At 41.4% G+C, this 23,469-nt stretch overlaps 1 protein-coding gene across 1 annotated transcript in view; it reads left to right on the top strand.

Moving 5' to 3' along the window:
- PLA2G4A (phospholipase A2 group IVA) overlaps positions 1–23,469 on the top strand; it is a 705,748-nt gene that overhangs the window by 176,575 nt on the left and 505,704 nt on the right. The gene's annotated exons all lie outside the window — the stretch shown is intronic.

The following is a 23,469-nucleotide window of genomic DNA, read 5'->3' as shown; positions in this document are numbered from 1 at the left end:
GAAGGCTTTTTATCACAGGACAAGAAATCAGCCCTCGAAAACTTAACCGGCAGAAGAATATTTTTTTGAAAAAATCCCTAAGCCCCGGGGTCACAATTTCATCAAAAATCTGACGTTCGGCAATTCACTCAAAAATGGTGCCAAACGGTTGCAAATGCTCCCCTGAGAGTTTTGGCGGTCGAAACAGAAGGCTTTTTATCACAGGAAAGGAAATCAGCCCTTGACAACTTCATCAACAGGAGAAGATTTTTTGGAAAAAATCCCTAAGCCCCGGGGTCACAATTTCATGAAAAATCTGACTTTCGGCAATTCACTCAAAAATGGTTGCAAACGGTTGCAAATGCTCCCCTGAAAATTTTGGCGGTCGAAACAGAAGGCTTTTTATCACAAGACAAGAAATAAGCCATCTACAACTTTACCATCAGAAAAAGATTTTTTTGAAAAAATGCCTAAGCCCCGGGGTCACAATTTCATCAAAAAACTGACTTTGGCCAATGCACTCAAAAATGGTGCCAAACGGTTGCAAATGCTCCCCTGAGAGGTTTGGCGGTCGAAACAGAAGGCTTTTTATCACAGGACAAGAAATAAGCAGTTGACAACTTAACCGGCAGAAGAAGATTTTTTTGAAAAAATCCCTAAGCCCCGGGGTCACAATTTCATCAAAAATCTGACTTTCGGCAATTCACTCAAAAATGGTGCCAAACGGTTGCAAATGCTCCCCTGAGAGTTTTGGCGGTCGAAACAGAATGCCTTTTATCACAGGACAAGAAATCAGCCCTCAACAACTTTACCATCAGAAAAAGATTTTTTGAAAAAATCCCTAAGCCCCGGGGTCACAATTTCATCAAAAATCTGACTTTGGCCAATTCACTCAAAAATGGTGCCAAACGGTTGCAAATGCTCCCCTGAGAGTTTTGGCGGTTGAAACAGAAGGCCTTTTATCACAGGACAAGAAATCAGCCCACGACAACTTTGCCATCAGAAAAAGATTTTTTGAAAAAATCCCTAAGCCCCGGGGTCACAATTTCATCAAAAATCTGACTTTGGCCAATTCACTCAAAAATCATGCCAAACGGTTGCAAATGCTCCCCAGAGAGGTTTGGCGGTCGAATCAGAAGGCTTTTTATCACAGTACAAGAAATCAGCCCTTGACAACTTAACCGGCAGAAGAAGATTTTTTTGAAAAAATCCCTAAGCCCCGGGGTCACAATTTCATAAAAAATCTGACTTTCGGCAATTCACTCAAAAATGGTGCCAAATGGTTGCAAATGCTCCCCTGAGAGTTTTGGCGGTCGAAACAGAAGGCTTTTTATCACAGGACAAGAAAACAGCCCTTGAAAACTTAACCGGCAGAAGAATATTTTTTTGATAAAATCCCTAAGCCCCGGGGTCACAATTTCATCAAAAATCTGACTTTGGCCAATTCACTCAAAAATGGTGCCAAACGGTTGCAAATGCTCCCCTGAGAGGTTTGGAGGTCAAAACAGAAGGCTTTTTATCACAGGAAAGGAAATCAGCCCTTCACAACTTCATCAACAGAAGAAGATTTTTTTGAAAAAATCCCTAAGCCCCGGGGTCACAATTTCATCAAAAATCTGACTTTGGCCAATTCACTCAAAAATGGTGCCAAACAGTTGCAAATGCTCCCCTGAGAGTTTTGGCAGTCGAAACAGAATGCCTTTTATCAGAGGACAAGAAATCAGCACTTGACAACTTAACCGGAAGAATAATATTTTTTTAAAAAAATGCCTAAGCCCCGGGGTCACAATTTCATAAAAAATCTGACTTTGGCCAATTCACTCAAAAATGGTGCCAAACGTTTGCAAATGCTCCCCTGAGAGTTTTGGCGGTCGAAACAGAAGGCTTTTTATCACAGGACAAGAAATAAGCCATCTACAACTTTACCATCAGAAAAAGATTTTTTTGAAAAAATCCCTAAGCCCCGGGGTCACAATTTCATCAAAATCTGACTTTGGCCAATTCAGTCAAAAATGGTGCAAAAGGGTTGCAAATGCTCCCCTGAGAGTTTTGGCGGTCCAAACAGAAGGCCTTTTATCACAGGACAAGAAATCAGCCCACGACAACTTTGCCATCAGAAAAAGATTTTTTGAAAAAATCCCTAAGCCCCGGGGTCACAATTTCATCAAAATCTGACTTTGGCCAATTCAGTCAAAAATGGTGCAAAATGGTTGCAAATGCTCCCCTGAGAGTTTTGGCGGTCGAAACAGAAGGCTTTTTATCACAGGACAAGAAATAAGCAGTTGACAACTTAACCGGCAGAAGAAGATTTTTTTGAAAAAATCCCCAAGCCCCGGGGTCACAATTTCTTAAAAAATCTGACTTTCGGCAATTCACTCAAAAATGGTGCCAAACGGTTGCAAATGCTCCCCTGAGAGTTTTGGCGGTTGAAACAGAAGGCCTTTTATCACAGGACAAGAAATCAGCCCACGACAACTTTGCCATCAGAAAAAGATTTTTTGAAAAAATCCCTAAGCCCCGGGGGTCACAATTTCATCAAAAATCTGACTTTGGCCAATTCACTCAAAAATCATGCCAAACTTTTGCAAATGCTCCCCTGAGAGTTTTGGCGGTCGAAACAGAAGGCTTTTTATCACAGGACAAGAAATCAGCCATCGAAAACTTAACCGGCAGAAAAAGATTTTTTTGAAAAAATCCCTAACCCCCGGGGTCATGATTTCATAAAAAAATCTGACTTTCGGCAATTCACTCAAAAATGGTTGCAAACGGTTGCAAATGCTCCCCTGAAAATTTTGGCGGTCGAAACAGAAGGCCTTTTATCACAGGACAAAAAATCAGCCCTCGACAACTTTACCATCAGAAAAAGATTTTTTGAAAAAATCCCTAAGCCCCGGGGTCACAATTTCATGAAAAATCTGACTTTCGGCAATTCACTCAAAAATGGTGCAAAACGGTTGCAAATGCTCCCCTGAGAGTTTTGGCGGTCGAAACAGAAGGCCTTTTATCACAGGACAAGAAATCAGACCTTGACAACTTAACCGGTAGAAGAATATTTTTTTGAAAAAATCCCTAAGCCGCTGGGTCACAATTTCATGAAAAATCTGACGTTCGGCAATTCACTCAAAAATGGTGCCAAACGGTTGCAAATGCTCCCCTGAAAATTTTGGCGGTCGAAACAGAAGGCCTTTTATCACAGGACAAAAAATCAGCCCTCGACAACTTTACCATCAGAAAAAGATTTTTTGAAAAAATCCCTAAGCCCCGGGGTCACAATTTCATGAAAAATCTGACTTTCGGCAATTCACTCAAAAATGGTGCCAAACGGTTGCAAATGCTCCCCTAAGAGTTTTGGCGGTCGAAAGAGAAGGCTTTTTATCACAGGACAAGAAATCAGCCCTCGAAAACTTAACCGGCAGAAGAATATTTTTTTGAAAAAATCCCTAAGCCCCGGGGTCACAATTTCATGAAAAATCTGACGTTCGGCAATTCACTCAAAAATGGTGCCAAACGGTTGCAAATGCTCCCCTGAGAGTTTGGGCCGTCGAAACAGAATGCCTTTTATCAGAGGACAAGAAATCAGCCCTTGACAACTTAACCGGCAGAAGAATATTTTTTTGAAAAAATCCCTAAGCCCCGGGGTCACAATTTCATGAAAAATCTGACTTTCGGCAATTCACTCAAAAATGGTTGCAAACGGTTGCAAATGCTCCCCTGAAAATTTTGGCGGTCGAAACAGAAGGCTTTTTATCACAAGACAAGAAATAAGCCATCTACAACTTTACCATCAGAAAAAGATTTTTTTGAAAAAATGCCTAAGCCCCGGGGTCACAATTTCATCAAAAATCTGACTTTGGCCAATTCACTCAAAAATGGTGCCAAACGGTTGCAAATGCTCCCCTGAGAGGTTTGGCGGTCAAAACAGAAGGCTTTTTATCACAGGACAAGAAATAAGCAGTTGACAACTTAACCGGCAGAAGAAGTTTTTTTTGAAAAAATCCCTAAGCCGCCCGGGGTCACAATTTCATCAAAAATCTGACTTTGGCCAATTCACTCAAAAATGGTGCCAAACGGTTGCAAATGCTCCCCTGAGAGGTTTGGCGGTCGAAACAGAAGGCCTTTTATCACAGGACAAGAAATCAGCCCTCGACAACTTTACCATCAGAAAAAGATTTTTTGAAAAAATCCCTAAGCCCCGAGGTCACAATTTCATCAAAAATCTGACTTTGGCCAATTCACTCAAAAATGGTGCCAAACGGTTGCAAATGCTCCCCTGAGAGTTTTGGCGGTCAAAACAGAAGGCTTTTTATCACAGGACAAGAAATCAGCCCTTGACAACTTAACCCGCAGAAGAATATTTTTTTGAAAAAATCCCTAAGCCCCGGGGTCACAATTTCATCAAAAATCTGACTTTGGCCAATTCACTCAAAAATGGTGCCAAAAGGTTGCAAATGCTCCCCTGAGAGTTTTGGCGGTCGAAACAGAATGCCTTTTATCAGAGGACAAGAAATCAGCCCTTGACAACTTAACCGGCAGAAGAAGATTTTTTTGAAAAAATCCCTAAGCCCCGGGGTCACAATTTCATCAAAAATCTGACTTTCGGCAATTCACTCAAAAATGGTGCAAAACGGTTGCAAATGCTCCCCTGAGAGTTTTGGCGGTCGAAACAGAAGGCCTTTTATCACAGGACAAGAAATCAGACCTTGACAACTTAACCGGTAGAAGAAGATTTTTTTGAAAAAATCCCTAAGCCCCGGGGTCACAATTTCATCAAAAATCTGACGTTCTCCAATTCACTCAAAAATCATGCCAAACGGTTGCAAATGCTCCCCAGAGAGGTTTGGCGGTCGAATCAGAAGGCTTTTTATCACAGTACAAGAAATCAGCCCACGACAACTTAACCAGCAGAAGAAGATTTTTTTGAAAAAATCCCTAAGCCCCGGGGTCACAATTTCATCAAAAATCTGACTTTGGCCAATTCACTCAAAAATGGTGCCAAACGGTTGCAAATGCTCCCCTGAGAGTTTTGGCGGTCGAAACAGAATGCCTTTTATCACAGGACAAGAAATCAGCCCTCAACAACTTTACCATCAGAAAAAGATTTATTGAAAAAATCCCTAAGCCCCGGGGTCACAATTTCATCAAAAATCTGACTTTGGCCAATTCACTCAAAAATCATGCCAAACGGTTGCAAATGCTCCCCAGAGAGGTTTGGCGGTCGAATCAGAAGGCTTTTTATCACAGTACAAGAAATCAGCCCTTGACAACTTAACCGGCAGAAGAAGATTTTTTTGAAAAAATCCCTAAGCCCCGGGGTCACAATTTCATAAAAAATCTGACTTTCGGCAATTCACTCAAAAATGGTGCCAAATGGTTGCAAATGCTCCCCTGAGAGTTTTGGCGGTCGAAACAGAAGGCTTTTTATCACAGGACAAGAAATCAGCCCTTGAAAACTTAACCGGCAGAAGAATATTTTTTTGATAAAATCCCTAAGCCCCGGGGTCACAATTTTATCAAAAATCTGACTTTGGCCAATTCACTCAAAAATGGTGCCAAACGGTTGCAAATGCTCCCCTGAGAGGTTTGGCGGTCGAAACAGAAGGCCTTTTATCACAGGACAAGAAACCAGCCATCGAAAACTTAACCGGCAGAAGAATATTTTTTTGATAAAATCCCTAAGCCCCGGGGTCACAATTTTATCAAAAATCTGACTTTGGCCAATTCACTCAAAAATGGTGCCAAACGGTTGCAAATGCTCCCCTGAGAGGTTTGGCGGTCGAAACAGAAGGCCTTTTATCACAGGACAAGAAACCAGCCATCGAAAACTTAACCGGCAGAAAAAGATTTTTTAAAAAAATCCCTAAGCCCCTGGGTCATGATTTCATAAAAAAATCTGACTTTCGGCAATTAACTCAAAAATGGTTGCAAATGGTTGCAAATGCTCCCCTGAAAATTTTGGCGGTCGAAACAGAAGGCTTTTTATCACAGGACAAGAAATAAGCCATCTACAACTTTACCATCAGAAAAAGATTTTTTTGAAAAAATCCCTAAGCCCCGGGGTCACAATTTCATCAAAATCTGACTTTGGCCAATTCAGTCAAAAATGGTGCAAAATGGTTACAAATGCTCCCCTGAGAGTTTTGGCGGTCGAAACAGAAGGCCTTTTATCACAGGACAAAAAATCAGCCCTCGACAACTTTACCATCAGAAAAAGATTTTTTGAAAAAATCCCTAAGCCCCGGGGTCACAATTTAATGAAAAATCTGACTTTCGGCAATTCACTCAAAAATGGTGCCAAACGGTTGCAAATGCTCCCCTGAGAGTTTTGGCGGTCGAAACAGAAGGCTTTTTATCACAGGACAAGATATCAGCCCTCGAAAACTTAACCGGCAGAAGAATATTTTTTTGAAAAAATCCCTAAGCCCCGGGGTCACAATTTCATGAAAAATCTGACGTTCGGCAATTCACTCAAAAATGGTGCCAAACGGTTGCAAATGCTCCCCTGAGAGTTTTGGCGGTCGAAACAGAATGCCTTTTATCAGAGGACAAGAAATCAGCCCTTGACAACTTAACCGGCAGAAGAATATTTTTTTGAAAAAATCCCTAAGCCCCGGGGTCACAATTTCATGAAAAATCTGACGTTCGGCAATTCACTCAAAAATGGTTGCAAACGGTTGCAAATGCTCCCCTGAAAATTTTGGCGGTCGAAACAGAAGGCTTTTTATCACAGGAAAGGAAATCAGCCCTTGACAACTTCATCAACAGGAGAAGATTTTTTTGAAAAAATCCCTAAGCCCCGGGGTCACAATTTCATGAAAAATCTGACTTTCGGCAATTCACACAAAAATGGTTGCAAACGGTTGCAAATGCTCCCCTGAAAATTTTGGCGGTCGAAACAGAAGGCTTTTTATCACAAGACAAGAAATAAGCCATCTACAACTTTACCATCAGAAAAAGATTTTTTTGAAAAAATGCCTAAGCCCCGGGGTCACAATTTCATCAAAAATCTGACTTTGGCCAATGCACTCAAAAATGGTGCCAAACGGTTGGAAATGCTCCCCTGAGAGGTTTGGCGGTCGAAACAGAAGGCTTTTTATCACAGGACAAGAAATCAGCCCTTGACAACTTAACCGGCAGAAGAATATTTTTTTGAAAAAATCCCTAAGCCCCGGGGTCACAATTTCATCAAAAATCTGACTTTGGCCAATTCACTCAAAAATGGTGCCAAACGTTTGCAAATGCTCCCCTGAGAGTTTTGGCGGTCGAAACAGAAGGCTTTTTATCACAGGACAAGAAATAAGCCATCTACAACTTTACCATCAGAAAAAGATTTTTTGAAAAAATCCCTAAGCCCCGGGGTCACAATTTCATCAAAATCTGACTTTGGCCAATTCAGTCAAAAATGGTGCAAAATGGTTGCAAATGCTCCCCTGAGAGTTTTGGCGGTCGAAACAGAAGGCTTTTTATCACAGGACAAGAAATAAGCAGTTGACAACTTAACCGGCAGAAGAAGATTTTTTTGAAAAAATCCCCAAGCCCCGGGGTCACAATTTCTTAAAAAATCTGACTTTCGGCAATTCACTCAAAAATGGTGCCAAAAGGTTGCAAATGCTCCCCTGAGAGTTTTGGCGGTCGAAACAGAATGCCTTTTATCAGAGGACAAGAAATCAGCCCTTGACAACTTAACCGGCAGAAGAAGATTTTTTTGAAAAAATCCCTAAGCCCCGGGGTCACAATTTCATCAAAAATCTGACTTTCGGCAATTCACTCAAAAATGGTGCAAAACGGTTGCAAATGCTCCCCTGAGAGTTTTGGCGGTCGAAACAGAAGGCCTTTTATCACAGGACAAGAAATCAGACCTTGACAACTTAACCGGTAGAAGAATATTTTTTTGAAAAAATCCCTAAGCCGCTGGGTCACAATTTCATGAAAAATCTGACGTTCGGCAATTCACTCAAAAATGGTGCCAAACGGTTGCAAATGCTCCCCTGAAAATTTTGGCGGTCGAAACAGAAGGCCTTTTATCACAGGACAAAAAATCAGCCCTCGACAACTTTACCATCAGAAAAAGATTTTTTGAAAAAATCCCTAAGCCCCGGGGTCACAATTTCATGAAAAATCTGACTTTCGGCAATTCACTCAAAAATGGTGCCAAACGGTTGCAAATGCTCCCCTAAGAGTTTTGGCGGTCGAAAGAGAAGGCTTTTTATCACAGGACAAGAAATCAGCCCTCGAAAACTTAACCGGCAGAAGAATATTTTTTTGAAAAAATCCCTAAGCCCCGGGGTCACAATTTCATGAAAAATCTGACGTTCGGCAATTCACTCAAAAATGGTGCCAAACGGTTGCAAATGCTCCCCTGAGAGTTTGGGCCGTCGAAACAGAATGCCTTTTATCAGAGGACAAGAAATCAGCCCTTGACAACTTAACCGGCAGAAGAATATTTTTTTGAAAAAATCCCTAAGCCCCGGGGTCACAATTTCATGAAAAATCTGACTTTCGGCAATTCACTCAAAAATGGTTGCAAACGGTTGCAAATGCTCCCCTGAAAATTTTGGCGGTCGAAACAGAAGGCTTTTTATCACAAGACAAGAAATAAGCCATCTACAACTTTACCATCAGAAAAAGATTTTTTTGAAAAAATGCCTAAGCCCCGGGGTCACAATTTCATCAAAAATCTGACTTTGGCCAATTCACTCAAAAATGGTGCCAAACGGTTGCAAATGCTCCCCTGAGAGGTTTGGCGGTCAAAACAGAAGGCTTTTTATCACAGGACAAGAAATAAGCAGTTGACAACTTAACCGGCAGAAGAAGTTTTTTTTGAAAAAATCCCTAAGCCGCCCGGGGTCACAATTTCATCAAAAATCTGACTTTGGCCAATTCACTCAAAAATGGTGCCAAACGGTTGCAAATGCTCCCCTGAGAGGTTTGGCGGTCGAAACAGAAGGCCTTTTATCACAGGACAAGAAATCAGCCCTCGACAACTTTACCATCAGAAAAAGATTTTTTGAAAAAATCCCTAAGCCCCGAGGTCACAATTTCATCAAAAATCTGACTTTGGCCAATTCACTCAAAAATGGTGCCAAACGGTTGCAAATGCTCCCCTGAGAGTTTTGGCGGTCAAAACAGAAGGCTTTTTATCACAGGACAAGAAATCAGCCCTTGACAACTTAACCCGCAGAAGAAGATTTTTTTGAAAAAATCCCTAAGCCCCGGGGTCACAATTTCATCAAAAATCTGACTTTCGGCAATTCACTCAAAAATGGTGCAAAACGGTTGCAAATGCTCCCCTGAGAGTTTTGGCGGTCGAAACAGAAGGCCTTTTATCACAGGACAAGAAATCAGACCTTGACAACTTAACCGGTAGAAGAAGATTTTTTTGAAAAAATCCCTAAGCCCCGGGGTCACAATTTCATCAAAAATCTGACTTTGGCCAATTCACTCAAAAATGGTGCCAAACGGTTGCAAATGCTCCCCTGAGAGTTTTGGCGGTCGAAACAGAATGCCTTTTATCACAGGACAAGAAATCAGCCCTCAACAACTTTACCATCAGAAAAAGATTTATTGAAAAAATCCCTAAGCCCCGGGGTCACAATTTCATCAAAAATCTGACTTTGGCCAATTCACTCAAAAATCATGCCAAACGGTTGCAAATGCTCCCCAGAGAGGTTTGGCGGTCGAATCAGAAGGCTTTTTATCACAGTACAAGAAATCAGCCCTTGACAACTTAACCGGCAGAAGAAGATTTTTTTGAAAAAATCCCTAAGCCCCGGGGTCACAATTTCATAAAAAATCTGACTTTCGGCAATTCACTCAAAAATGGTGCCAAATGGTTGCAAATGCTCCCCTGAGAGTTTTGGCGGTCGAAACAGAAGGCTTTTTATCACAGGACAAGAAATCAGCCCTTGAAAACTTAACCGGCAGAAGAATATTTTTTTGATAAAATCCCTAAGCCCCGGGGTCACAATTTTATCAAAAATCTGACTTTGGCCAATTCACTCAAAAATGGTGCCAAACGGTTGCAAATGCTCCCCTGAGAGGTTTGGCGGTCGAAACAGAAGGCCTTTTATCACAGGACAAGAAACCAGCCATCGAAAACTTAACCGGCAGAAAAAGATTTTTTAAAAAAATCCCTAAGCCCCTGGGTCATGATTTCATAAAAAAATCTGACTTTCGGCAATTAACTCAAAAATGGTTGCAAATGGTTGCAAATGCTCCCCTGAAAATTTTGGCGGTCGAAACAGAAGGCTTTTTATCACAGGACAAGAAATAAGCCATCTACAACTTTACCATCAGAAAAAGATTTTTTTGAAAAAATCCCTAAGCCCCGGGGTCACAATTTCATCAAAATCTGACTTTGGCCAATTCAGTCAAAAATGGTGCAAAATGGTTACAAATGCTCCCCTGAGAGTTTTGGCGGTCGAAACAGAAGGCCTTTTATCACAGGACAAAAAATCAGCCCTCGACAACTTTACCATCAGAAAAAGATTTTTTGAAAAAATCCCTAAGCCCCGGGGTCACAATTTCATGAAAAATCTGACTTTCGGCAATTCACTCAAAAATGGTGCCAAACGGTTGCAAATGCTCCCCTGAGAGTTTTGGCGGTCGAAACAGAAGGCTTTTTATCACAGGACAAGATATCAGCCCTCGAAAACTTAACCGGCAGAAGAATATTTTTTTGAAAAAATCCCTAAGCCCCGGGGTCACAATTTCATGAAAAATCTGACGTTCGGCAATTCACTCAAAAATGGTGCCAAACGGTTGCAAATGCTCCCCTGAGAGTTTTGGCGGTCGAAACAGAATGCCTTTTATCAGAGGACAAGAAATCAGCCCTTGACAACTTAACCGGCAGAAGAATATTTTTTTGAAAAAATCCCTAAGCCCCGGGGTCACAATTTCATGAAAAATCTGACGTTCGGCAATTCACTCAAAAATGGTTGCAAACGGTTGCAAATGCTCCCCTGAAAATTTTGGCGGTCGAAACAGAAGGCTTTTTATCACAGGAAAGGAAATCAGCCCTTGACAACTTCATCAACAGGAGAAGATTTTTTTGAAAAAATCCCTAAGCCCCGGGGTCACAATTTCATGAAAAATCTGACTTTCGGCAATTCACACAAAAATGGTTGCAAACGGTTGCAAATGCTCCCCTGAAAATTTTGGCGGTCGAAACAGAAGGCTTTTTATCACAAGACAAGAAATAAGCCATCTACAACTTTACCATCAGAAAAAGATTTTTTTGAAAAAATGCCTAAGCCCCGGGGTCACAATTTCATCAAAAATCTGACTTTGGCCAATGCACTCAAAAATGGTGCCAAACGGTTGGAAATGCTCCCCTGAGAGGTTTGGCGGTCGAAACAGAAGGCTTTTTATCACAGGACAAGAAATAAGCAGTTGACAACTTAACCGGCAGAAGAAGTTTTTTTTGAAAAAATCCCTAAGCCGCCCGGGGTCACAATTTCATCAAAAATCTGACTTTGGCCAATTCACTCAAAAATGGTGCCAAACGGTTGCAAATGCTCCCCTGAGAGGTTTGGCGGTCAAAACAGAAGGCTTTTTATCACAGGACAAGAAATCAGCCCTTGACAACTTAACCGGCAGAAGAATATTTTTTTGAAAAAATCCCTAAGCCCCGGGGTCACAATTTCATCAAAAATCTGACTTTGGCCAATTCACTCAAAAATGGTGCCAAAAGGTTGCAAATGCTCCCCTGAGAGTTTTGGCGGTCGAAACAGAATGCCTTTTATCACAGGACAAGAAATCAGCCCTCAACAACTTTACCATCAGAAAAAGATTTTTTGAAAAAATCCCTAAGCCCCGGGGTCACAATTTCATCAAAAATCTGACTTTGGCCAATTCACTCAAAAATGGTGCCAAACGGTTGCAAATGCTCCCCTGAGAGTTTTGGCGGTTGAAACAGAAGGCCTTTTATCACAGGACAAGAAATCAGCCCACGACAACTTTGCCATCAGAAAAAGATTTTTTTAAAAAATCCCTAAGCCCCGGGGTCACAATTTTATCAAAAATCTGACTTTCGGCAATTCACTCAAAAATGGTGCCAAATGGTTGCAAATGCTCCCCTGAGAGTTTTGGCGGTCGAAACAGAAGGCTTTTTATCACAGGACAAGAAATCAGCCCTAAAAATACTTAACCGGCAGAAGAATATTTTTTTGATAAAATCCCTAAGCCCCGGGGTCACAATTTCATCAAAAATCTGACTTTGGCCAATTCACTCAAAAATGGTGCCAAACGGTTGCAAATGCTCCCCTGAGAGGTTTGGAGGTCAAAACAGAAGGCTTTTTATCACAGTACAAGAAATAAGCAGTTGACAACCTAACCGGCAGAAGAATATTTTTTTTGATAAAATCCCTAAGCCCCGGGGTGACAATTTCATGAAAAATCTGACTTTCGGCAATTCACTCAAAAATGGTGCCAAACGGTTGCAAATGCTCCCCTGAGAGTTTTGGCGGTTGAAACAGAAGGCCTTTTATCACAAGACAAGAAATAAGCCATCTACAACTTTACCATCAGAAAAAGATTTTTTTGAAAAAATCCCTAAGCCCCGGGGTCACAATTTCATCAAAAATCTGACTTTGGCCAATTCACTCAAAAATGGTGCCAAACAGTTGCAAATGCTCCCCTGAGAGTTTTGGCAGTCGAAACAGAATGCCTTTTATCAGAGGACAAGAAATCAGCACTTGACAACTTAACCGGAAGAATAATATTTTTTTGAAAAAATGCCTAAGCCCCGGGGTCACAATTTCATAAAAAATCTGACTTTGGCCAATTCACTCAAAAATGGTGCCAAACGTTTGCAAATGCTCCCCTGAGAGTTTTGGCGGTCGAAACAGAAGGCTTTTTATCACAGGACAAGAAATAAGCCATCTACAACTTTACCATCAGAAAAAGATTTTTTTGAAAAAATCCCTAAGCCCCGGGGTCACAATTTCATCAAAATCTGACTTTGGCCAATTCAGTCAAAAATGGTGCAAAACGGTTGCAAATGCTCCCCTGAGAGTTTTGGCGGTCGAAACAGAAGGCCTTTTATCACAGGACAAGAAATCAGCCCACGACAACTTTGCCATCAGAAAAAGATTTTTTGAAAAAATCCCTAAGCCCCGGGGTCACAATTTCATCAAAATCTGACGTTCTGCAATTCACTCAAAAATGGTGCCAAACGGTGGCAAATGCTCCCCTGAGAGGTTTGGCGGTCGAAACAGAAGGCCTTTTATCACAGGACAAGAAACCAGCCCTCGAAAACTTAACCGGCAGAAGAATATTTTTTTGAAAAAATCCCTAAGCCCCGGGGTCACAATTTCATGAAAAATCTGACGTTCGGCAATTCACTCAAAAATGGTTGCAAACGGTTGCAAATGCTCCCCTGAAAATTTTGGCGGTCGAAACAGAAGGCTTTTTATCACAGGAAAGGAAATCAGCCCTTGACAACGTCATCAACAGGAGAAGATTTTTTTGAAAAAATCCCTAAGCCCCGGGGTCACAATTTCATAAAAAATCTGACTTTGGCCAATGCACTCAAAAATGGTGCCAAACGGTTGCAAATGCTCCCCTGAGAGGTTTGGCGGTCGAAACAGAAGGCTTTTTATCACAGGACAAGAAATAAGCAGTTGACAACTTAACCGGCAGAAGAAGTTTTTTTTGAAAAAATCCCTAAGCCGCCCGGGGTCACAATTTCATCAAAAATCTGACTTTGGCCAATTCACTCAAAAATGGTGCCAAACGGTTGCAAATGCTCCCCTGAGATGTTTGGCGGTCAAAACAGAAGGCTTTTTATCACAGGACAAGAAATCAGCCCTTGACAACTTAACCGGCAGAAGAATATTTTTTTGAAAAAATGCCTAAGCCCCGGGGTCACAATTTCATAAAAAATCTGACTTTGGCCAATTCAATCAAAAATGGTGCCAAACGGTTGCAAATGCTCCCCTGAGAGTTTTGGCGGTCGAAACAGAAGGCCTTTTATCACAGGACAAGAAATCAGCCATCGAAAACTTAACCGGCAGAAAAAGATTTTTTTGAAAAAATCCCTAAGCCCCTGGGTCATGATTTCATAAAAAAATCTGACTTTCGGCAATTAACTCAAAAATGGTTGCAAATGGTTGCAAATGCTCCCCTGAAAATTTTGGCGGTCGAACCAGAAGGCTTTTTATCACAGGACAAGAAATAAGCCATCTACAACTTTACCATCAGAAAAAGATTTTTTTGAAAAAATCCCTAAGCCCCGGGGTCACGATTTCATCAAAATCTGACTTTGGCCAATTCAGTCAAAAATGGTGCAAAACGGTTGCAAATGCTCCCCTGAGAGTTTTGGCGGTCGAAACAGAAGGCCTTTTATCACAGGACAAAAAATCAGCCCTCGACAACTTTACCATCAGAAAAAGATTTTTTGAAAAAATCCCTAAGCCCCGGGGTCACAATTTCATCAAAAATCTGACTTTCGGCAATTCACTCAAAAATGGTGCCAAACGGTTGCAAATGCTCCCCAGAGAGTTTTGGCGGTCGAAACAGAAGGCTTTTTATCACAGGACAAGAAATCAGCCCTTGAAAACTTAACCGGCAGAAGAATATTTTTTTGATAAAATCCCTAAGCCCCGGGGTCACAATTTCATCAAAAATCTGACTTTGGCCAATTCACTCAAAAATGGTGCCAAACGGTTGCAAATGCTCCCCTGAGAGGTTTGGCCGTCAAAACAGAAGGCTTTTTATCACAGTACAAGAAATAAGCAGTTGACAACCTAACCGGCAGAAGAATATTTTTTTTGAAAAAATCCCTAAGCCCCGGGGTCACAATTTCATGAAAAATCTGACTTTCGGCAATTCACTCAAAAATGGTGCCAAACGGTTGCAAATGCTCCCCTGAGAGGTTTGTCGGTCGAAACAGAAGGCTTTTTATCACAGGAAAGGAAATCAGCCCTTCACAACTTCATCAACAGAAGAAGATTTTTTTGAAAAAATCCCTAAGCCCCGGGGTCACAATTTCATGAAAAATCTGACGTTCGGCAATTCACTCAAAAATGGTGCCAAACGGTTGCAAATGCTCCCCTGAGAGGTTTGGCGGTCGAAACAGAAGGCTTTTTATCACAGGACAAGAAATAAGCAGTTGACAACTTAACCGGAAGAATAATATTTTTTTGAAAAAATGCCTAAGCCCCGGGGTCACAATTTCATCAAAAATCTGACTTTGGCCAATTCACTCAAAAATGGTGCCAAACGGTTGCAAATGCTCCCCTGAGAGTTTTGGCGGTCGAAACAGAAGGCCTTTTATCACAGGACAAGAAATCAGCCCTCCACAACTTTACCATCAGAAAAAGATTTTTTGAAAAAATCCCTAAGCCCCGGGGTCACAATTTCATCAAAAATCTGACTTTGGCCAATTCAATCAAAAATGGTGACAAACGGTTGCAAATGCTCCCCTGAGAGTTTTGGCGGTCGAAACAGAAGGCTTTTTATCACAGGACAAGAAATCAGCCATCGAAAACTTAACCGGCAGAAAAAGATTTTTTTGAAAAAATCCCTAAGCCCCGGGGTCACAATTTCATCAAAAATCTGACTTTCGGCAATTCACTCAAAAATGGTGCAAAACGGTTGCAAATGCTCCCCTGAGAGTTTTGGCGGTCGAAACAGAAGGCCTTTTATCACAGGACAAGAAATCAGACCTTGACAACTTAACCGGTAGAAGAAGATTTTTTTGAAAAAATCCCTAAGCCCCGGGGTCACAATTTCATCAAAAATCTGACTTTGGCCAATTCACTCAAAAATGGTGCCAAACGGTTGCAAATGCTCCCCTGAGAGTTTTGGCGGTCGAAACAGAATGCCTTTTATCACAGGACAAGAAATCAGCCCTCAACAACTTTACCATCAGAAAAAGATTTATTGAAAAAATCCCTAAGCCCCGGGGTCACAATTTCATCAAAAATCTGACTTTGGCCAATTCACTCAAAAATCATGCCAAACGGTTGCAAATGCTCCCCAGAGAGGTTTGGCGTTCGAATCAGAAGGCTTTTTATCACAGTACAAGAAATCAGCCCTTGACAACTTAACCGGCAGAAGAAGATTTTTTTGAAAAAATCCCTAAGCCCCGGGGTCACAATTTCATAAAAAATCTGACTTTCGGCAATTCACTCAAAAATGGTGCCAAATGGTTGCAAATGCTCCCCTGAGAGTTTTGGCGGTCGAAACAGAAGGCTTTTTATCACAGGACAAGAAATCAGCCCTTGAAAACTTAACCGGCAGAAGAATATTTTTTTGATAAAATCCCTAAGCCCCGGGGTCACAATTTTATCAAAAATCTGACTTTGGCCAATTCACTCAAAAATGGTGCCAAACGGTTGCAAATGCTCCCCTGAGAGGTTTGGCGGTCGAAACAGAAGGCCTTTTATCACAGGACAAGAAACCAGCCATCGAAAACTTAACCGGCAGAAAAAGATTTTTTAAAAAAATCCCTAAGCCCCTGGGTCATGATTTCATAAAAAAATCTGACTTTCGGCAATTAACTCAAAAATGGTTGCAAATGGTTGCAAATGCTCCCCTGAAAATTTTGGCGGTCGAAACAGAAGGCTTTTTATCACAGGACAAGAAATAAGCCATCTACAACTTTACCATCAGAAAAAGATTTTTTTGAAAAAATCCCTAAGCCCCGGGGTCACAATTTCATCAAAATCTGACTTTGGCCAATTCAGTCAAAAATGGTGCAAAATGGTTACAAATGCTCCCCTGAGAGTTTTGGCGGTCGAAACAGAAGGCCTTTTATCACAGGACAAAAAATCAGCCCTCGACAACTTTACCATCAGAAAAAGATTTTTTGAAAAAATCCCTAAGCCCCGGGGTCACAATTTCATGAAAAATCTGACTTTCGGCAATTCACTCAAAAATGGTGCCAAACGGTTGCAAATGCTCCCCTGAGAGTTTTGGCGGTCGAAACAGAAGGCTTTTTATCACAGGACAAGATATCAGCCCTCGAAAACTTAACCGGCAGAAGAATATTTTTTTGAAAAAATCCCTAAGCCCCGGGGTCACAATTTCATGAAAAATCTGACGTTCGGCAATTCACTCAAAAATGGTGCCAAACGGTTGCAAATGCTCCCCTGAGAGTTTTGGCGGTCGAAACAGAATGCCTTTTATCAGAGGACAAGAAATCAGCCCTTGACAACTTAACCGGCAGAAGAATATTTTTTTGAAAAAATCCCTAAGCCCCGGGGTCACAATTTCATGAAAAATCTGACGTTCGGCAATTCACTCAAAAATGGTTGCAAACGGTTGCAAATGCTCCCCTGAAAATTTTGGCGGTCGAAACAGAAGGCTTTTTATCACAGGAAAGGAAATCAGCCCTTGACAACTTCATCAACAGGAGAAGATTTTTTTGAAAAAATCCCTAAGCCCCGGGGTCACAATTTCATGAAAAATCTGACTTTCGGCAATTCACACAAAAATGGTTGCAAACGGTTGCAAATGCTCCCCTGAAAATTTTGGCGGTCGAAACAGAAGGCTTTTTATCACAAGACAAGAAATAAGCCATCTACAACTTTACCATCAGAAAAAGATTTTTTTGAAAAAATGCCTAAGCCCCGGGGTCACAATTTCATCAAAAATCTGACTTTGGCCAATGCACTCAAAAATGGTGCCAAACGGTTGGAAATGCTCCCCTGAGAGGTTTGGCGGTCGAAACAGAAGGCTTTTTATCACAGGACAAGAAATAAGCAGTTGACAACTTAACCGGCAGAAGAAGTTTTTTTTGAAAAAATCCCTAAGCCGCCCGGGGTCACAATTTCATCAAAAATCTGACTTTGGCCAATTCACTCAAAAATGGTGCCAAATGGTTGCAAATGCTCCCCTGAGAGGTTTGGCGGTCAAAACAGAAGGCTTTTTATCACAGGACAAGAAATCAGCCCTTGACAACTTAACCGGCAGAAGAATATTTTTTTGAAAAAATCCCTAAGCCCCGGGGTCACAATTTCATCAAAAATCTGACTTTGGCCAATTCACTCAAAAATGGTGCCAAAAGGTTGCAAATGCTCCCCTGAGAGTTTTGGCGGTCGAAACAGAATGCCTTTTATCACAGGACAAGAAATCAGCCCTCAACAACTTTACCATCAGAAAAAGATTTTTTGAAAAAATCCCTAAGCCCCGGGGTCACAATTTCATCAAAAATCTGACTTTGGCCAATTCACTCAAAAATGGTGCCAAACGGTTGCAAATGCTCCCCTGAGAGTTTTGGCGGTTGAAACAGAAGGCCTTTTATCACAGGACAAGAAATCAGCCCACGACAACTTTGCCATCAGAAAAAGATTTTTTTAAAAAATCCCTAAGCCCCGGGGTCACAATTTTATCAAAAATCTGACTTTCGGCAATTCACTCAAAAATGGTGCCAAATGGTTGCAAATGCTCCCCTGAGAGTTTTGGCGGTCGAAACAGAAGGCTTTTTATCACAGGACAAGAAATCAGCCCTTGAAAACTTAACCGGCAGAAGAATATTTTTTTGATAAAATCCCTAAGCCCCGGGGTCACAATTTCATCAAAAATCTGACTTTGGCCAATTCACTCAAAAATGGTGCCAAACGGTTGCAAATGCTCCCCTGAGAGGTTTGGAGGTCAAAACAGAAGGCTTTTTATCACAGTACAAGAAATAAGCAGTTGACAACCTAACCGGCAGAAGAATATTTTTTTTGATAAAATCCCTAAGCCCCGGGGTGACAATTTCATGAAAAATCTGACTTTCGGCAATTCACTCAAAAATGGTGCCAAACGGTTGCAAATGCTCCCCTGAGAGTTTTGGCGGTTGAAACAGAAGGCCTTTTATCACAAGACAAGAAATAAGCCATCTACAACTTTACCATCAGAAAAAGATTTTTTTGAAAAAATCCCTAAGCCCCGGGGTCACAATTTCATCAAAAATCTGACTTTGGCCAATTCACTCAAAAATGGTGCCAAACAGTTGCAAATGCTCCCCTGAGAGTTTTGGCAGTCGAAACAGAATGCCTTTTATCAGAGGACAAGAAATCAGCACTTGACAACTTAACCGGAAGAATAATATTTTTTTGAAAAAATGCCTAAGCCCCGGGGTCACAATTTCATAAAAAATCTGACTTTGGCCAATTCACTCAAAAATGGTGCCAAACGTTTGCAAATGCTCCCCTGAGAGTTTTGGCGGTCGAAACAGAAGGCTTTTTATCACAGGACAAGAAATAAGCCATCTACAACTTTACCATCAGAAAAAGATTTTTTTGAAAAAATCCCTAAGCCCCGGGGTCACAATTTCATCAAAATCTGACTTTGGCCAATTCAGTCAAAAATGGTGCAAAACGGTTGCAAATGCTCCCCTGAGAGTTTTGGCGGTCGAAACAGAAGGCCTTTTATCACAGGACAAGAAATCAGCCCACGACAACTTTGCCATCAGAAAAAGATTTTTTGAAAAAATCCCTAAGCCCCGGGGTCACAATTTCATCAAAATCTGACTTTCGGCAATTCACTCAAAAATGGTGCCAAATGGTTGCAAATGCTCCCCTGAGAGTTTTGGCGGTCGAAACAGAAGGCTTTTTATCACAGGACAAGAAATCAGCCCTTGAAAACTTAACCGGCAGAAGAATATTTTTTTGATAAAATCCCTAAGCCCCGGGGTCACAATTTCATCAAAAATCTGACTTTGGCCAATTCACTCAAAAATGGTGCCAAACGGTTGCAAATGCTCCCCTGAGAGGTTTGGAGGTCAAAACAGAAGGCTTTTTATCACAGTACAAGAAATAAGCAGTTGACAACCTAACCGGCAGAAGAATATTTTTTTTGATAAAATCCCTAAGCCCCGGGGTCACAATTTCATCAAAAATCTGACGTTCTGCAATTCACTCAAAAATGGTGCCAAACGGTGGCAAATGCTCCCCTGAGAGGTTTGGCGGTCGAAACAGAAGGCCTTTTATCACAGGACAAGAAACCAGCCCTCGAAAACTTAACCGGCAGAAGAATATTTTTTTGAAAAAATCCCTAAGCCCCGGGGTCACAATTTCATGAAAAATCTGACGTTCGGCAATTCACTCAAAAATGGTTGCAAACGGTTGCAAATGCTCCCCTGAAAATTTTGGCGGTCGAAACAGAAGGCTTTTTATCACAGGAAAGGAAATCAGCCCTTGACAACTTCATCAACAGGAGAAGATTTTTTTGAAAAAATCCCTAAGCCCCGGGGTCACAATTTCATGAAAAATCTGACTTTGGCCAATGCACTCAAAAATGGTGCCAAACGGTTGCAAATGCTCCCCTGAGAGGTTTGGCGGTCGAAACAGAAGGCTTTTTATCACAGGACAAGAAATAAGCAGTTGACAACTTAACCGGCAGAAGAAGTTTTTTTTGAAAAAATCCCTAAGCCGCCCGGGGTCACAATTTCATCAAAAATCTGACTTTGGCCAATTCACTCAAAAATGGTGCCAAACGGTTGCAAATGCTCCCCTGAGAGGTTTGGCGGTCAAAACAGAAGGCTTTTTATCACAGGACAAGAAATCAGCCCTTGACAACTTAACCGGCAGAAGAATATTTTTTTGAAAAAATGCCTAAGCCCCGGGGTCACAATTTCATAAAAAATCTGACTTTGGCCAATTCAATCAAAAATGGTGCCAAACGGTTGCAAATGCTCCCCTGAGAGTTTTGGCGGTCGAAACAGAAGGCCTTTTATCACAGGACAAGAAATCAGCCATCGAAAACTTAACCGGCAGAAAAAGATTTTTTTGAAAAAATCCCTAAGCCCCTGGGTCATGATTTCATAAAAAAATCTGACTTTCGGCAATTAACTCAAAAATGGTTGCAAATCATTGCAAATGCTCCCCTGAAAATTTTGGCGGTCGAACCAGAAGGCTTTTTATCACAGGACAAGAAATAAGCCATCTACAACTTTACCATCAGAAAAAGATTTTTTTGAAAAAATCCCTAAGCCCCGGGGTCACGATTTCATCAAAATCTGACTTTGGCCAATTCAGTCAAAAATGGTGCAAAACGGTTGCAAATGCTCCCCTGAGAGTTTTGGCGGTCGAAACAGAAGGCCTTTTATCACAGGACAAAAAATCAGCCCTCGACAACTTTACCATCAGAAAAAGATTTTTTGAAAAAATCCCTAAGCCCCGGGGTCACAATTTCATCAAAAATCTGACTTTCGGCAATTCACTCAAAAATGGTGCCAAACGGTTGCAAATGCTCCCCAGAGAGTTTTGGCGGTCGAAACAGAAGGCTTTTTATCACAGGACAAGAAATCAGCCCTTGAAAACTTAACCGGCAGAAGAATATTTTTTTGATAAAATCCCTAAGCCCCGGGGTCACAATTTCATCAAAAATCTGACTTTGGCCAATTCACTCAAAAATGGTGCCAAACGGTTGCAAATGCTCCCCTGAGAGGTTTGGCCGTCAAAACAGAAGGCTTTTTATCACAGTACAAGAAATAAGCAGTTGACAACCTAACCGGCAGAAGAATATTTTTTTTGAAAAAATCCCTAAGCCCCGGGGTCACAATTTCATGAAAAATCTGACTTTCGGCAATTCACTCAAAAATGGTGCCAAACGGTTGCAAATGCTCCCCTGAGAGGTTTGTCGGTCGAAACAGAAGGCTTTTTATCACAGGAAAGGAAATCAGCCCTTCACAACTTCATCAACAGAAGAAGATTTTTTTGAAAAAATCCCTAAGCCCCGGGGTCACAATTTCATGAAAAATCTGACGTTCGGCAATTCACTCAAAAATGGTGCCAAACGGTTGCAAATGCTCCCCTGAGAGGTTTGGCGGTCGAAACAGAAGGCTTTTTATCACAGGACAAGAAATAAGCAGTTGACAACTTAACCGGAAGAATAATATTTTTTTGAAAAAATGCCTAAGCCCCGGGGTCACAATTTCATCAAAAATCTGACTTTGGCCAATTCACTCAAAAATGGTGCCAAACGGTTGCAAATGCTCCCCTGAGAGTTTTGGCGGTCGAAACAGAAGGCCTTTTATCACAGGACAAGAAATCAGCCCTCCACAACTTTACCATCAGAAAAAGATTTTTTGAAAAAATCCCTAAGCCCCGGGGTCACAATTTCATCAAAAATCTGACTTTGGCCAATTCAATCAAAAATGGTGACAAACGGTTGCAAATGCTCCCCTGAGAGTTTTGGCGGTCGAAACAGAAGGCTTTTTATCACAGGACAAGAAATCAGCCATCGAAAACTTAACCGGCAGAAAAAGATTTTTTTGAAAAAATCCCTAAGCCCCGGGGTCACAATTTCATAAAAAATCTGACTTTCGGCAATTCACTCAAAAATGGTTGCAAACGGTAGCAAATGCTCCCCTGAAAATTTTGGTGGTCGAAACAGAAGGCTTTTTATCACAGGACAAGAAATAAGCCAGCTACAACTTTACCATCAGAAAAAGATTTTTTTGAAAAAATCCCTAAGCCCCGGGGTCACAATTTCATCAAAAATCTGACTTTGGCCAATTCACTCAAAAATGGTGCAAAATGGTTGCAAATGCTCCCCTGAGAGTTTTGGCGGTCGAAACAGAAGGCCTTTTATCATAGGACAAGAAATCAGCCCTCGACAACTTTACCATCAGAAAAAGATTTTTTGAAAAAATCCCTAAGCCCCGGGGGTCACAATTTCATGAAAAATCTGACTTTCGGCAATTCACTCAAAAATGGTGCCAAATGGTTGCAAATGCTCCCCTGAGAGTTTTGGCGGTCGAAACAGAAGGCTTTTTATCACAGGACAAGAAATCAGCCCTTGAAAACTTAACCGGCAGAAGAATATTTTTTTGATAAAATCCCTAAGCCCCGGGGTCACAATTTCATCAAAAATCTGACTTTCGGCAATTCACTCAAAAATGGTGCCAAATGGTTGCAAATGCTCCCCTGAGAGTTTTGGCGGTCGAAACAGAAGGCTTTTTATCACAGGACAAGAAATCAGCCCTCGAAAACTTTGCCATCAGAAAAAGATTTTTTGAAAAAATCCCTAAGCCCCGGGGTCACAATTTCATGAAAAATCTGAGTTTCGGCAATTCACTCAAAAATGGTGCCAAATGGTTGCAAATGCTCCCCTGAGAGTTTTGGCCGTCGAAACAGAAGGCTTTTTATCACAGGACAAGAAATCAGCCCTCGAAAACTTAACCGGCAGAAGAATATTTTTTTGAAAAAATCCCTAAGCCCCGGGGTCACAATTACATCAGAAATCTGACTTTGGCCAATTAACTCAAAAATGCTGCCAAACGGTTGCAAATGCTCCCCTGAGAGTTTTGGCGGTCGAAACAGAATGCCTTTTATCAGAGGACAAGAAAGAAGCAGTTGACAACTTAACCGGCAGAAGAAGATTTTTTTGAAAAAATCCCCAAGCCCCGGGGTCACAATTTTATCAAAAATCTGACTTTGGCCAATTCAATCAAAAATGGTGCCAAACGATTGCCAATGCTCCCCTGAAAATTTTGGTGGTCGAAACAGAAGGCTTTTTAGCACAGGAAAGGAAAACAGCCCTTGACAACTTCATCAA

The sequence above is a fragment of the Podarcis cretensis genome, assembly GCF_951804945.1.
Source record: "Podarcis cretensis genome assembly, chromosome: 6".
Classification (NCBI taxonomy): Eukaryota; Metazoa; Chordata; class Lepidosauria; order Squamata; family Lacertidae; genus Podarcis; species Podarcis cretensis.
The sequence above is the reverse complement of the archived record's forward strand: the minus strand, read 5'-3'. Positions and strand labels throughout refer to the sequence as shown.